The sequence below is a fragment of the Epargyreus clarus genome, unplaced genomic scaffold (genome assembly GCF_041222505.1).
Source record: "Epargyreus clarus isolate Ecla_fem2 unplaced genomic scaffold, WU_Ecla_fem_2.2 ptg000007l, whole genome shotgun sequence".
Lineage (NCBI taxonomy): Eukaryota > Metazoa > Arthropoda > Insecta > Lepidoptera > Hesperiidae > Epargyreus > Epargyreus clarus.
Window position 1 is genome coordinate 15986934 of NW_027332215.1, and position 13670 is coordinate 16000603.

At 36.7% G+C, this 13670-nt stretch overlaps 2 non-coding genes across 2 annotated transcripts; both read right to left on the reverse strand.

Annotated features, from left to right (window-relative positions):
- Positions 1-1127: 1127 nt before the first annotated feature.
- On the reverse strand, positions 1128-1201 carry TRNAI-GAU (transfer RNA isoleucine (anticodon GAU)). Its single transcript has one exon. It is a non-coding gene; the product is annotated as a tRNA-Ile (tRNA).
- Positions 1202-13301: 12100 nt separating this feature from the next.
- Positions 13302-13375, reverse strand: TRNAF-GAA (transfer RNA phenylalanine (anticodon GAA)). The gene has a single exon. It is a non-coding gene; the product is annotated as a tRNA-Phe (tRNA).
- Positions 13376-13670: the final 295 nt, after the last annotated feature.

A 13670-nucleotide genomic window follows, 5' to 3' on the forward strand; every position in this document is an offset into this window, starting at 1 on the left:
TAATCTTTATATGACAAAGTAAGTGTACTTTTGGATTAAGGAATTGTTAGAAAAACTATATGCTATACTTTATATGTTATTAAAAATACAAACTAAGTAAATTAATATCTATTAATTTGGGCTTAAAGTACATATTCTTAAGCGATAAGGTCCACTTGAACATTGTAATTATGTTCTGTAGGACTACCATGAGTTTACAAAAGGATTACTCGCTAGCGACTGCGTAAAATAAATGTATGAAAAATTGTACAGCGCCTCTGGTGGTTACTCGTAGAACTAAAATCCGTAGTGACGTAACTCGATACGTAAAAAACCTATCGAAATCAAATCGCTAGCAAATGTCATTATGATCTATTGCCATACAAATTCGGTCCCATGAGTCATTAATTTGACAGACGTTGTCAAGAAATACCGTAACGATAGTAGTTATGTTATTCACTAGCAAATAAAATGACAATAGTTTTCTATTTACCATTTCTATAGTGGCGTTTCTATGCCAACTCATGGTAATGCTACAGATCTAGTATTGTTGTACGTCATAAGTAACAAACGAACTATAAGTAATTTAAAAACTTAAAGATATTTTGGACATGTGAAATTTTTCGAGTTCTTCTTTCTCGTCCCGAGTCATTGTGTTACAAATTAATTTCATTATAATTAAAGATAATAATCGTCAGGAAACTTACACGCCTGAAGAATCTAAAACGTTCTAAAATAGAATTCTATAAATAAACATGAATAATGTACAAATTATCGAGCTCACCGCATGACAGACCGGCAAAACCGACCAGCCAAAGCAATGATAGGATACATATCGTAATCATGTTTAGGCTTATTGGATTCATGTCGATGAGTACTTATCATCTGTTTTAGCACACGGGTTGAATAAAAGGTCCATAAGAATCTATTAAAATTCTCAGAGCAAAATTGTGTAGATATAATCTGAAATAAAAAAAGAGCTTATTGATATCAATCCGCTCTTGATGTAATTAAAAAATTGTCTTTAAAATATTATTTTTACAAATACTAAGGCATTTACTAAGGCAAAACTAAGGCATAGAAAAATATTTTAATGTTATATTTTATAAAATAATAAAAAGAAAACAAAAACTAAACTGAGCAACAAACGCTCTCGGGTGGGTTCGAACCACCGACCTCACAGCTTATCAGCCGAGCGCGCTATCCCCTGCGCCACGAGAGCTATGTGAGTGAAGGGCGAAAATATCCTACAGTTAACGCTCTTTTCCGCTGTCTTAAAAATATTTATCTTGTGTATTTAGCTGTTGAAGTTATATAGTACTAGCAGAACTCGCGGCTTCGCCCGCGTAAAAAAATATGATATGACATACAAATAACTGTAATCGTAAATTTGTACATTTAAAAATTTTAACGATAAAGCGCATCTACATTATAAAATGAAGCTATATTTCAAATTTCATGATTAAAGCTTCGGTAGTTTAGTCAAAACCCTGATTAATACGTTTTGAACGTGAGTATCCTTTCGCTTTTATATATATAGACTAACAATAACCCGCGACGTCGTCCGCTGTATTTTTGAAAACGAGAATTTTTGGAAGTCAGTGAATAATTCTGGTTCAACGGTTCAACAAAATAACTTATTTATTTTCACCCTGTTTGTCTAAGGTCTAAGACACAATTGGCTTCAACTTACATACAGTGAGTTAGCGAACTCTTACAGTTTTATTTTAATTATTATAATAACACTAGCTGACCCGGCAAACGTTTTGTTGCCATATAAATAAAAAAATGTTAAGGGTGAACAACCCTTATCACTTAGGGGTATGAAAAATAGATAGTAGCCGATTCGCAGAACTACTCAATATGCATATACAATTTGGTGAAAATCGGTAAAGTCGTATCGCAGGAGTACGGTAACTAACATTGTGACACGAGACTTTTAAATATAAGATTGACTACGATGATATTTTCCACAGACCTATATCTAAAATATTTTCATAACGAGTAATGCAAATTCAAGCTTGATTACATAAACCTATTTGAGGTCTCTAATTTTATAGGGTTCCGTACCCAAAAGAATAATAAAACCACCAATTTTGTTAAAATAGTAGTTATAACAGTAAATGCATTGTGAAAATTTCATTAGATAAAGAGAAATACGCAAAAAATAATGGTTTCCTAAATGGCCACCTCTATTTCAACCATTATTAGAATTTTTACCGGTCCACTACATTAATTAGACTTCTCGTTTTAAGATATAATTAAAAATAATATCCAAATATATCGATTAACGGTATAACGTGTAGCAAACGATACTCTGGGCGTCATCAGTTTCATCGCTTAGTCGAAAAACATTGAGTATTCGAGTAAAGTTACAAAAAATACATACGGTTTATTTTAGTTTATAAAAGTAAATCTTATAATTATTTCTGAGATTCATGATCTGTTGAATCTTAGTAGCACTACTACAGTAATATTGGACTGCTTGCAGATTGCCATATCGAACTAAAAGCAAAGACATTCGTCAAAGGTTTCAATAGCCGTCAGTCCCTTAGTCAGTTACTTCGAATAGCTCAAAGAGGTATTGAATAGTGAATTGAATAGTGAGAGAACTAAATGCAAAGTGATAAAGAGCAATACTGTCTGTAATTAGTCTTATAATTTAAAATATGTAATACAAACATAATACAAAATTTGAATATAGCCTTAAATCACCGAATGGACAGAAACGGACAAAGAACCAGTTCTTTCATAAATACGAGTATATGTAGCATGAGTTGCTGTTACCATTACCCCATAGAACTGGGTTTCTATGTGATCTAGATCTTGCCTTGCTACTCCTAAGGACTGAACAACACACATTGCTAAATACTTTTACCGAAACGTAGAACTGCTTCATTATAGCAATAAAGATTTAAAGTTTTTTTGAACAAAACACGTTATAAAAAATACAGTATTCGTAAACATGTGCAATAGTAAGAAACTGCGTCGCTGGTTTACGCCCATCCCGGGTAACACAGTATGATGATATGTTCAATACACATTAATTTTCTTATTTCATATGTACGTGCAATCTTAATATTTATAATAATATATGCAAAGTAAGCTATTTCGTAAATATATACCGTAATAGTAGTAGTGGTGGTACCTTCCCAATCAAACCATATTGGTTCTACCACCTTTCAAATGGTAAGTGGCTCCAGACATCTTATAAACCTAAACGTTGTTTTAGTCCAACTTGAAACTAAGTTGAAAGAAAACTTGAAAGGCTCGCTATTTTGATTAGAATATAGCAAAACAATTTAAAAAGAAGTTAGCAATTGGATATAATTAAGCAGTAGGTAATAGCCTATAGTCGTCACAATTTAATAGGCCTATTTTGACACATGCCATCGCTAGGCTCTAAGCATGTGACATACAAATCGATAACCAAAGAACCCGATTTTTACGAGAAATCGATTACAACCCCACATTGTATTGTATAGATTACTTAATATTTTGTAAATAGAATATTTGTTTAATATTTTTCTAAATCATCTAAATATTTCATAAAAAGGAAAAAAGATAATAAATTCTAGTGTAAATTATAAATGTATTCATGTTTAGAAGATTAAATAAAGCATCGCTCATAAACTGTATTTTTTTTTTTCTTTTTATTATTCACTAAGAAACAAATCCTTGATTATTTTATTGTTGTTATGATGAAAAAGAGATAAATAATTATTTATTGGTAATTCTAAGTTTCGATTATGTGAACGTTAATCGATTATGGTTTTTTCCGAACGCTTTGAAGCCGCAAGCTCTAGCCGTCACGTGTTCGTAAACTGCCTACTAAAAAGTTCGTTTAAGACATTACTGACATTAGGATGGCATGTGTCAAAATGGGCCTATTAAATTGTGACGACTATAGTGGTTAAGAAACTTGGTTTCTTGATCGGGGATTCGAGGTTCAAATCCCAGGCACCTCTGATTCTGCAATGTTAGTTTCGTGTTAGAAAATAATTATCACTTGCTTAAACGGTGACGAAAAATATCAATGATAATTATAAGTGATAATTAAAAAAAAAGTTTTTTAAGGTATGTAAAGTCTACCAATTCGCACTTGGGCAGTGCGGTGGCTAAGACGTAATCCTTCTCATTGTGACAGGGTGGCCTGTGCCCAGCAGTGGGATAGTAATAAGCTAATGATGAAGTCATTTAAAATTGGTTAAATATAACGAAAAAAGTGAGTATTGTAAAGGTAATACATCTTACAGTGATTAAATGAAGATGTTTTATTGACTTTTGTTATTAGTATTATGCCCTAGCTACTTATACTTTCAGATTGTTCAACAAAATATTTCTTTTAAACATATTATGTATAAAAATAAGTAGGCACCACTGATGCTCCGGTTTTCTGGACAATAAATCATACCCAACGGTTTTATCGCAATGATTTATAGATAAGAGTAAAAACAGTAGGTATAAGCTTTCCCATATGCTACGAGTATACAGAATATTTATATTATATTTATATTTATTTATGTTATACAGAAGAGATTACCAGGATAGCAGTAATGGCTTTGGTTTAAAATTCTGCTTCTCAAACCTATACCTGAGGGGGAAACTTTAAAACCGGAATGCTGTGGGAACGACACTGGGTTATGTGGGAGGGACTCTTACCGCACTAAAACCCCCCCGGTGGCCGTTCTCATCGCTGCGTCGAGGACTCCGGGATCTACAAAGGAACGCAACCGGAGTCCTCTTAGCGCGTTGACCCGCCCAGGATCCGCCCAGGTGTGTTTGACGCTCGCCACACCGGCTGGTGCGTACTACGGTATGCGACCACAAATACCGTCCTCCTTCCCAGGGCCATTGGCCGGGCGGCTCGAGGTCCCACTCTTGCCGCCCAGCCAATGACCCCGAAAGCCTCTTATAGTCACCTCTTACGACGGCAGGGGTAACCCCATTCTGGTCTCGGAACTACAGGGACAAAGTATCATATACCTAGACTACTATTAGCAATCACAAGCGGAGTCGAATGTAGTTAATATAACAACATTAAGTCAGTTACACAGTCTCGGCTCAATATAATTGGATCAATTAATAGTACACGTAGTTATCTGAGGCACAGGAAGATCCTTAGTATTAATTGGAAGTGGCTATTGTGACCATTGAACTATCCTTCAATTAATGTGTAACGCGAATGCATTAGGATATGTATACTGTACATGTACATGTCATGATCTTGACAAAAGGCTATTCTTGATAGCAATGGGCATTGGTCATATAGTACATTTTCATACATTGAAAAATAAGATTCTACCCATTCATCCATCAGCCTTTTGAGGTCCACTTCTGAACATAGGCCTCCCCTAATTGGCGCCAATCCAACCGGTCCCGGGCCCTTTGAATCCAGCGGTTTCCTACCGTCTTCTTCAGGTCGTCGGTCCACCTGGTCCGGGGGTGGCCTGAACTCCTTTTGCCTACGCATGGTCGCCACTCGAGGACCTTTTTTTCCCATCGGTTATCGTTCCTCCGAGCGATGTAGCCGGCCCATTGCCACTTCAGCCTGCTAATTTTGCGAGCTATGTCGGTAAGCTTAGTTCGTCTACGGATTTTACCATTGCGAATCATGTCTCCTAGCGAAATACCAAGCATAGCTCTCTTAATAGCACGCTGAGCGACTCTGAGCTTTCGAACGAACGTAGGTCATCACTGGCAACACACATTGCACGAATAGTTTCGACTTCAGGCACTGAAGAATTTTGGACGAGAAGATACTCCGTAATTTCCCGAACGCAGACCAGCCGAGTTGGATTCTTCGAGTGACCTCCCTCTCAAAGTTGAACCTACCCATCCGGATCTTTTGTCCCAAGTAATTGTACTCGTCAACAACTTCGAGAGCAGTGCCATCAATAGCAACCGCTACGAGTGTGACATGGACATTGGACATGATTTTCGTCTTGTCCATGTTCATCTTAAGACCCACCCGTTGTGAAGCACTGTTGAGGTCTCCTAGCATTTTGCTGAGGTCCCTCAGCGAATCTGCCAAGATAACTATATCGTCGGCAAATCGAAGGTGTGTGAGGTGTTCGCCATTGATGTTAACGCCAAGACCTTTTCACTCCACCAGCTTGAACACATGTTCCAACGGAGAGGTGAACAGCTTCGGCGATGCGACGTTGCCCTGTCTGACTCCCCGTTGCTATTGGATAGGGTTCGTTCACTGGTCGTGTACTCGCACTAACATGGTGGTGGCTTTTTATACACACGTTCAACACCTCGACGTACCTGTAAGAATGAGACAAACATACAAACTTATATACGCAAGAAAATCATTACCTTCCGCAGTCGGGTAAAAAAGGTTAGGTCTTTCCGTTTAATTGAAAAAAAATACAACGGGTTGCATTCGGGGGGTGCCGACAGAAGTGAAAAGTTGAATATTAACGTTGTGCATTTTTGATATTTTGGAATGGTTAGGGAATAGTTTTGCATGAATTGCTTTAAGTGACAATATAAAAGTACTATCATTAATGGGGTAAAATATATAATACAATATGTATTTATTGCGCTATCGTACACTGTCTTACAAATTTTCGATCAGGTCACGTGTCCCGACGCGATGTAACATTTTTTACCCATCACAAAAAGGAGCCCAACGCCACTAAAGAAGTGTTCGCTTAAAAAAACATAATTATATGTGGGCGACTGGTCGTGAATGCAAAATAATCTACCGTATAAAATATTTGCGTACAAACAGAGAATGTTCCAATTTACATTTGCCGAGACATTGCTCGCGATTACCGAATTGTTTTCGATCCTGCGTCAAATTCCATTTTATTCGGGAAAGCTCCATTTACCACCGACGTTACCTTAATTGATATGACATGGAATAAATCAAAAATATTTGAACGTCAGCGAAGGTTTTTAAAATGTGATGTTTTTGATCTGTAAGTTATTATAAAAGCAAAAAACCCCTTACTCTCACTATTAACTTAATTAACTTACCCAAAGATACATTTACTTTGCAGGACTTGTCAAATTCTGAGACATATATACATACATAAATTTTGAAGGTAGTAGTACTCTTAGTGGTTCGACTCCGGCGGCACCACCGCCACACCTATTTCTGCCGAACAACAGTAATGTTAAGCGCTGCTATGTTCTGATTTGAATGGTGTGATAAGGGAGACATACTTTTCCGAGGCGTTCCAACTTAGTCCTCGGGTAGACCTGGTAGACGGGTCCGACCTCAGATAGGAATCAAATCTTATCTGGGATTTATCACAAATGTTCACGGGCGGCAGTAACCACTTATAATTCGATGGATTGCACGCTTGTCAGCTAACAATATTATAAAGAAAAGAAGTCGTCGCGCAAACGTCTAAGATTGTAAATGAATATGTAATGAGGAGCTTCGGATATATTCAGGATAATTTCTCTGCCGGTCTTCAAAGAGTTTTTCAACAAGAATTATATTTTGCATAACAACGGTTGATAAATTTCAATATAGCTCTTTGTAATATTGCGAGCTCTTTTGGCAACATATTTTGGCTTGATATTGGCTTGCAGTGATAGCTTAGCGATTAAGAAACGCGGCCTCTTGATCGAGGGGTCCGAGGTTTAAATCACATGCACGTACCTCTGATTTGCAAATTTACGTGCGTATTAGAAATTAATTATCACTTGCTTAAACGGTGAAGGAAAATATCGTGAGAAAACCTGCATACCTGAAAGATTTATAAATGAAAAAAAAACTTAAAGTTATGTGAAGTCTACCAATACGCACTTGGCCAGCGCGGTGGACTATGGCTTAATCCTTCTCATTCTGAGAGGAGACCCGTGCTCAGCAGTGGGACAGTAATGGGTTGATGATGATAATGATGATGATGAATTTGCCTTGCAATTATAAGGCAAGCATTGATAGTCTAGTCTCGACCTGTCGATCGAGGGGTCCGAGGTTCAAATCCCAGGCATCTCTGATTTTGCAATGTTATGTGCGTAATAGAAATTAATTATCACTTGCTTAAACGGAAAACATCGTGAGGAAACCGGCACACCTAAGAGATTTATAGGAATAAAATCTCAAATTTCTGAGAGGAGACCCGTGCCCAGCAGTGGGACAATAATTGGTTGATGATGAAAATAAGGCAAACAGCAAATGTTTGTTTTAAATAGTAGGTATTGAAATTATTGTAGGTAGAAATTGATAATTTTCGATTTTAGCTAGGCAAAAAATGAGATTCATGATAACTACTGAAAAATTGTTCAGCAACTATTTACTAGTTTAGGCATCTATTTAAGATTACAAGATTTGTTGAAACAATATACATTTTCACAATTTGTACATTCGTAGACAACTGCAAAAGTAAGAACTATGTCGCAGCTGATAGACGCACAACCAATCAACTTTTGACAGATTCTAGGAATAAACGCTTAGGCAACGAATGCCCGAGCAGAAGCAGCTTAACCCATCTTTACCCATCGTTGCGTAAACGCAACATTTTATGTTTGATTTTTTTTTAGTATTAAAAATAGGACAGTAAATCTCTATTTAGTCTGTAAAAGAAAAGCTAAAATACAGGTTATTATTATTTGGATACTTATTTTCATAAAAAAAATATTTTATTTTAAATTTTGAAAACAAGCGAATTGAGTCTCCTCCAGTTAGACAAATTGATAAAATCATAAAAAATATGAATTAAAATAAATAAGAACTTTTTACCCTAAACAAACATTTAACATACTTTATTTATGAGTTCAATAATTCTGTTGAACAGGAAGACCTATGTATATAGTTTAACTTAGACTTCCATCAAATGTTGCGTGTACGCAACGTTGGGAGAATTATTGAATGTTTTTTTATTGAAATGCCGCGATCTATTGATGCTAGGTATTTATAGTAAACAGTGATTCCTTGGAGCTGAAGCGACACAAATGCTTTAATTTAATTATTAGTTAGTTGTTGAACTTCAAGATCTCTGGTTTATGTAGTAACCCACAAAACATTGTGGTGGCAGTGCATTTTCTCTACATAATAATCGCTCATAAAAACGCATTCTCTTCACAAGAAATTGTGGGCTTGTTGAAAGAAGAAGAGAATTTACAAAATGCTGAACAAATTGATGATTTATATATCCTCCCACCGGTTGACAATCTTACAGACGAAGAAGACCTTTTTTTTTTGTTGATGAGGGGGAAACGTTCAAAAGGTACCCGACGCCGTGGGAGCGACGCCGGGCTATGTGGGACTTTTACCCCACTAAAACCCCCCGGTGGCCATCCTCGGCGTTTGGTGGAGAACTCCGGGATCTCCAACGGAACACAACCTGAGTCCTTCCAACGCGTTGCCCTTGGCAGATTCCGATCTGCCATGGGGGGAGCAATTTACGCTCTTCTCACATCCCCTGGTGATATGCGACCACACAAACCGTTGTCCTTCCCGGGGTCGCTTGCTAGACGGTTTGAGCTCCCACTCTTGCCGCCCGCAACCCCGGAAGGCCCTTTTAGTCGCCTCTTACAACAGGCAGAGGATACCGACGAAGAAGACGTAGATGGTGATATGTTGGGTGGTTTCGATAGCACTCTGTCCACTGATATCGCTGGAACGTACGAAATCTACACTGATCTACACTTAGTGGGAATGTGAAAATATGTTAGATGAGCCCAGTCCTTCAACTTCAAGAAAATCGAGAAGGCCAAAGAAGTCATCAAAATGTGTTCCAGACCTGTTATCCCTAATTGAAGAACCTTGTAAACATCGCGTATTTTTTTTTTCATCATAAAAACAATTAGATTCCAAATCTTACGTTGATCTTACGTTGAAAGTAAAGAAGCACAGCTAGCCGAACATTGTCATTCTTTGAATGTTTCAAATACAAATATGGGAAGACCATCCAAGAACCCATTGCTTACTAATATTAGCTATGATAATGTTTGTCATGTCGTAGAAGAACATAAAAATAAACGTCGAAGAAGATGCCGACAACGTAGAAGTACAACAAGTTACATGTGTAAAAAATGTCAGGTGCATCTTCATGCTGATTGTTTTAAAATGTTCCACTCCCGTTAGTTCTTGAGTGTTCATGCGTATAAGTAAGTTGCGAGTAGTTTTAAAGTTAACTTTTACCCTTGGGAATTAATGGGTTAAGCAACTTAATCTCGTTTGCTACGCTTAGTAGTCTAAGCGACAAAATATCTTTACCAACTATCGCTCAAGCGACAGAAGCTCATGGATGACCTCATTAAATTAAAAAATGTATAAAATAGTATTTTTACGAAAATAATAGAATCAAATACTTTATTTAGACTTGTAATACATCCAACAGTGTAGAGGACATCTACACTGTTGGATGTATTTTCGAGTTTTCGGTAAAATAAATGTTAAGCCAAAAGTACTTACCTATAACCCACTTATCAGACTAATGTTGTTAGAGTTAGTCCATTTCCAAGTTTTAACTAATGCTGTAGTAAGTAAGAGTAGTCTAGATATTTTTGAATTTGAAGTAAAAAGTTTAAAATGAAACACTTTAAAATGTTCTTGCTACTAGTGTATAGTTAAGGTATTTCTGATAATTTTAATACATTTTTGAAGCTTCATTTTTTACAGAAATACGAGCACCGCTATTTTTATAGAGTTCCTTAATAAAAGGGCAAAAACGGGACTCTGTTACTAATTCTCTACTCTCTGTCCGTTTATTACCGTGTTTACGGGACTGTATTTTTTGTACGGTTATAGAAAAGATACTTTAATTTTACAGAAATTATGATATGGTCGCCATAACAACCATAGCATACTTTCTACTTCCGTTTACGTCGAAGGAAAACGTTGTGAAGATACCTACCTTTACCTTTGTAAACACTTTTCAAAGATGTGTGAAATCTACCGATTCGCACTTGGTCAGCGCGATAAGCTCTGGTCTACACCTCACCTGTCACTTTGCCTAATAGTAGGACTATAATGGGTTAATGACGACACAAATACATTACGAATGAAAAAGGTCACAGAAAAATAGGGCCTAAATAAAAATATAAATGTATGTATAAACGTAAGTACCTCTTAGTATTCAACTTCGGTTTGGGCTAAACTAATTAGAAGTTTAAAACTGGATGGCAGGACCGGATTTGTTTTGCTCCGACCGGGGAGCACCATTTATCTTGTACTGTGGGTTTCGTGGTAAACATGTGCTTCGGCTTTTGGCCCCGCGTAGCATTGCCAAGATTGTTTTGTTCTTAAAGTAACACAAAACGGATCGGAAATTCTCAATGGTTAACCATAATTTACATTTTATTAACAGTTTTAAAGGTTGTAGAACTCTTCTTGGTTCGACTCCTGAGGCTCCGTTTAGAGCTATTGTACTTTGTAGTAAGTAAGACACATTCGAGACGTTACAACTTAGTTCTTAGGGGTAGCATCCCATTTGTAAATTGTAACCCACTTTAGTTTTTTGGGGTAATTGATATGTCCACGATAGTTGACACGTAAAAGTAAGGCAATTAATATAGTTACTAACCAAACGATGTAATCCTGTACTTTCTTGTACGCTCTCTTTGATTAACTTAACGCACATCTGAAGGAGGCGTTTGAAAAATACTAAGTTCTCAATATGTTGTTACATTGAACTTATTCGCAGATTTACTATCCTATCCCTGTAGTTCCAGCTCCAGAATAGGTCTACGATGTCCCCTGCCTGTCATATAAGGCGATTAAATTGGGACTCCCGGGGTTGTGGGCAGTAAGAGTGGGAGCTCGAACCGCCAGGCCAACGGCCCTGGGAAAGCCGACAACATATGTGGCCGTCGTGCACACCAGACGGTATGGCGAACGTCTTGATGAGAATGAAATAAATTGGCATACATAGGTCAATGACTTATTATGATTTTTAACATCAGGTACATCACATTCTTATTTGGTACTTCAGTAAAAAGTTATTTATGACAAAAATGCGCGATTGCCTTAAGGCAAACTTGTTCATAAAATGACTCCATTTACGAAGATTTAGTATCTTCATTGGATAATGATCACAGTAAAACTTCTGCACAGAGGATATCTAAATATATGGGATTTTTTAACCTCTTGTATCATTCATTAAATAGAGGGTTCCGTAATATAATATTTTTGACCTATTTAAGCCATGTTTAAGTATTAAGGGCGTACTTAATATGATAAGTGGCGGCACCTCTCTTCTTTATATTACATACGTACACGTATGCTTTAAACCGGTTTTAATTAAAATGCTTTCTGACATTTGTCTTCCACGGTGTAACTTCTATAGATTACCATTAATTATATGCTTTGAATAGTTTTCAAAGTACTTTATCGTAAAATTTAATTCCATGTGACGCAATCATCGTGATAGCTTCCCGGGTTCGATTCTGGCACAAGTAATCTTGCAATCTAAATGTTTCATTAAGATTAGTATCGAGGGTCTATGTTTTAGTAGTATTTCTGTGCCTAAATGGCATACTTGATAAAAGGTATTTTAATATAGGGTTATAAGTGTAGAAAGTAAACCATTATTCAGTACCACCCTTTCGAAACTATAATCTTTACTTGAGAGATACTTATGAACTGTTCGCTTTCCATACATGCATAAATATGTAGGAGAGCATCACATTAAACACAATGTATGCACGGGGTGCGCTACATGCTCCACTTATGACCCTCGTGCTGCGTGACCTGCTTGCTTCAAACATCTTCACTGATCTGGGTTTGCATGTCATAGTAGGAAAATCTTAAAATTACGAAGGATCACTTGTCTTGTAAATACGAGCTTTTTTATTGCGATATGTTTTACAAAAAATACGATGACAACATACGAGTAAAACAAAATAAAATCACCTATTTATACATATTCGATTATCTTTATTAAAGTGATACGTCTATAGTAGCAAATGAGCTAGCATTCCACTTGATGGTAAGTGGCCGTTGCCGCTCATGGATATCTGTAATCGACCCCAGATAATATTAGATCCCCAGATAATATCTGAGGTCGGCCGCTGCTACCTTTGAGGACTAAGTTATAATGCCTTGTATTATGTATGTCCCCACCCTTACTACTTACAACAAGCTGCTGTTATTATCTACAAAAAGGTTTAACACTGATGCCTACGGTATTGAACCAAAATGGTACCGTAAAACATTTTCTTTTATTTAAATAATAACTAAGTTCTTATAGTGGAGATCTCAATTAGGCGCGAAGACAATTCTTACAGGAAATTTACCCTTCTTGTCCCATGGATTAATCTATCCGATTGCGAAAAAAGGCCTGGCTATTGTTATCCTAAGAAATAATAAAAAGAAAGAAACAAAAAAGTAAAAAAAGCTGACGCGCCAAATACGCTTTCGGGTGGGATCGAACCACCGACCTCTCAACTCTTCAGCCGAGTACGCTAACCACTGCGCCACGAAAGCTATATTAATCATGGGCGAAAATATCCTACAGTTAACACTCTGTTAACTGGGTTTAATAAATATAGATTAAAAAACTAAAAAGCACGCTTTTATGATAAAATCAACTAAAAAGTAGAAAATAATTTTCAATCTAAGAATCAATTAAGGAACAGTAAAATAGTATAATTGTGAAAAAATTGTGAGGCGCTTATCGAAAACTGATACGCGGTACGCGCAGTTAATGAAAGGAGATGATGAGGGCTGAATTAAAAATCAGACCCTTACCTATGTTTTCCACAAGTTTGTCGTGATACTT